We start from the raw sequence: 3343 nt of genomic DNA on the forward strand, positions 1-3343 counted from the left end.
CAGGGCTGGGATTACAGGCATGCACCACCACGCACGGTTTCGGTGACCCACACAGTGTGCCTGGGGTTTCAGGACCAGCATGGCATGCAAAACTGGGCATCAAATTCAGCCTAAGGAAAAACCTTTAAAAATCCAAATATCTACACTAGAACATAGTTCAAAGTTATCAAAGTTTCTGTACAGCAAAGGAAACAATCAAGAGAATGAAAAGAGAGCCCACAGAACAGGAGAATGTATGTACAGACTGTACATTTGCTTGGGGAAATGCTGAAAGTATGTCAGGAACTCTAACAACTCAATACCAAAACAAATAATTAATTTAAAAACAGGTACTAGACCTTAATAGACATTTCACATACAAATGGCCAATAAGAGGTTGGGGAGATAGCTCAGTGGTCCAAGCACCTGCCTGCAGGCACAGGGACCCAGCTTCGATCCTTGGTACCATGTATTGTGCCAGTCCTGGAACCCAGCATGTGGCACATGCCTGTAATCCCAGTGCTGGGGAGGCTAAGATGGGAGGATCACTACAAGTTTGAGCTGTGTAGCTAGACCCTGTACCAAATAAATTAATTAAAAAAATTTTTTTAAGTATTTGCTGGGGCTGGGGAGATAACTCAGTAGAATAAGCCTGGCAAGCGCAAGGTCCTGAGTTCAATCCCCAGTACTGTAAAAAAAAAAAGAAAGAAAGAAAGCTTTTGCTTATGCCCGCAGCTTCAGGTATTACCCCTATGTTGCCTTCCAGCAGTTTCAAAGTTTCTGTTATTATATCTAAGTCTCAGATCCATTTTTATTTTGTTTAGTCTAGGTTGAGAAATAGGGGTCTAGTTTCACTCTCCTACCAGCAGATAGCCAGTTTTTCCAGCACTGTTTGTTGAAGAGGTTATCTTTTCTCCAGTATATGTTTCTGATCCCTTCATCACAAATTACACAGCTGTAGGGATGGGGTTGTTTCTGTGTTTTCTGGGGCAGTCACTGGCCTACATGTCTCTTTTTGTGCCAGTACCATGTTGTTTTGTTACTATGGGTTTAGAAGGTAACTTAAGATCTGCTATTGTACCTTCAGTCTTGCTTTTTTAACAACTCCTGGTTACTTTTGACTATTCTGGGTCTTCTCGGAGTCTTTATTAATTTTAGGATTTTTTCTAGTTCTGTGGAGAATATTAATATTTAAATACGGATTGTATTAAATCTATAAGTTGCTTTCAGTAACATGGGCATTTTAGCAATATTAATTCTGCCAATCCAAGAATAAGGGATATTTTTCCATTCCCTAATGTCATCTTTAATATCTCCTCAACATCCCATAATTTTCTTTATAAATGCTTTTACCTTCCTAGTAGGGTTGATTTCTTGGTATTTAATTTTTTGTTTTTGTTTTTTTTGGAAGCTATTGTGAATGGAATTTCTTTCTCTGTGGATTCATTGCAGGTATATAGGAATGGTATCAATTTCTAGTTTCAAATCTGCATGTACTTTTAGTTGATTATTGTATGGGATGTATGATAATGTTCTTATTTAATTCTTCTTTGTACAGTTACCCAGGTCTCTAAACACTACCAAGAGACTGTCCTTTCATTGTATTTTGTGTCATTTTTGACAAAACACAATTATCAAAATTGCACAGGTTTGTTTCTAGGCCCTGTTTTGTTTCTTTGATTTGTACATATCATCTTTTATGCCAGTATTATGCTGTTTTGATTACTACAGCTTTGCAGTAGATTTCAAAGTCAGGTAATATGATTCCTCTAGCTTTGCTCTTTTGTTTAAAATTGCTTTGGGCATTTGAGGTTCTTTGTGGTTCCATAGAAGTTTTAGTATTGTCTTGTCTATTGCTGTGGAAAAGTCCTTAGAATTTCTTTCTTTCCTTTTTTTTTTTTTTTTTTTTTTTTTTTTTTTGGCAGAGCCGGGGATTGAACTCAGGCCCTTGCACTTGCCAGGGAAGTACTTATTCAACTGAGCTATCTCCCCAGCCCCATCAACTGAGCTTTCTCCCCAGCCCCTAGAATTTCAATAGAGATTGTATTGAATCTATAGATCACTTCAGGTAGTGTGGACATTTTAGCAATATTAACTCATCCACATCATGAACTCTTCCATCTGTTTGTATTCTTCAAGTTCTTGCATCAATGGTTTATAGTTTTCCGTGTATATCTTTCAAATCTCTGATTATGTTTATTCCTAAATATTTCTTTTGTAGTTGTTGTAAATGGGATTTTCTTTTTCCTGTAACTCACTGTTAAAATATAGAAGCACTAATTATAAAGCCAGAAGTGATAGCACACAGCTGTAATCCTGATACTCAGGAAGCTGACATGGAAAGATTGCTGCAATTGTGTATCCTGGGCTACATAGTAAGTTCAAGGCCAACCTGAGCCACATAGCAAGACCTTGTTTCAAAAAACGAATGAGCAAACAAAAAACACTCATTATTTTTGTATGTTGATTTTATAGCCTGCAATCCAACTGAATTTATTACTTTGTTGTGGCTAGTGTTTAGAAGGGCCCCAAAGCTTCACGCAGTCAAAGATGAGGCTTTTCAGTGGTGGCTGCATCTACAGTGTGTGACACTGGAGTTGATTCATGGTGCAAAGCTAAGATCCAGGGCACTAGGATTAAGGGTGTGAGTGCTACCGCCCTGAGTAGCCTGGATGAAATGTAAGGGGCAGAAAGAGCCGTGGCCACCCTCTCGCTTGCTGTGCTGCCTTCTGCCCACCATGAACTGTTTCTCCTCTGTGATGCCTGTGTGCCATATGACCCTGCCTTGCAGCCAGCTGAGTATGGGCCAAAACCTCTATACCCTGTGAGCTAAATAATCCTTCCCTCCCTTAGCTTTGGGTATTGAGTATTTTGTCTCAGCAGTGAGAAAAGTAATGGCGTTTGGAAGATTTTCCATTTATAAGATGTTGGCTACAGAGACAATTCAATGTCTTCCTTTCCAGGTCAGCCGCATTCATTTCTTTTTCTTGTCTCCTTGCTGTGGCTGGGACTTCTGGTCTCCTGCTGAATGGCAGCAGTGAGGGGGGCATCTTCTGTTCTCAGAGAAAGAACATTCAGCTTTTTTACTGCTCAGTGTGATTTTGCTATGGGCTCCCCACACATGGCTTTTCTTGTGTTCAGATATATTCTTTCCATATTGAATTTGTTGAGAGTTTTATCCTGAAAAGATGTTTAATTTTGTCAAATTCTATTTCTGCATTAAATGATCACATGGCTTTTTATCCTTTATTTCATTAATGTGTATATCATAGTCACAGATTTGTGATCACTTGATTCTTGCCTTTCAAGCATAAATCTACCTTGATGCAGACTGATCTTAGTAAGGTGCTGTTAAATCCAGTTC

This window comes from Octodon degus, unplaced genomic scaffold, assembly GCF_000260255.1.
Source record: "Octodon degus isolate 3935 unplaced genomic scaffold, OctDeg1.0 scaffold00296, whole genome shotgun sequence".
NCBI lineage: Eukaryota > Metazoa > Chordata > Mammalia > Rodentia > Octodontidae > Octodon > Octodon degus.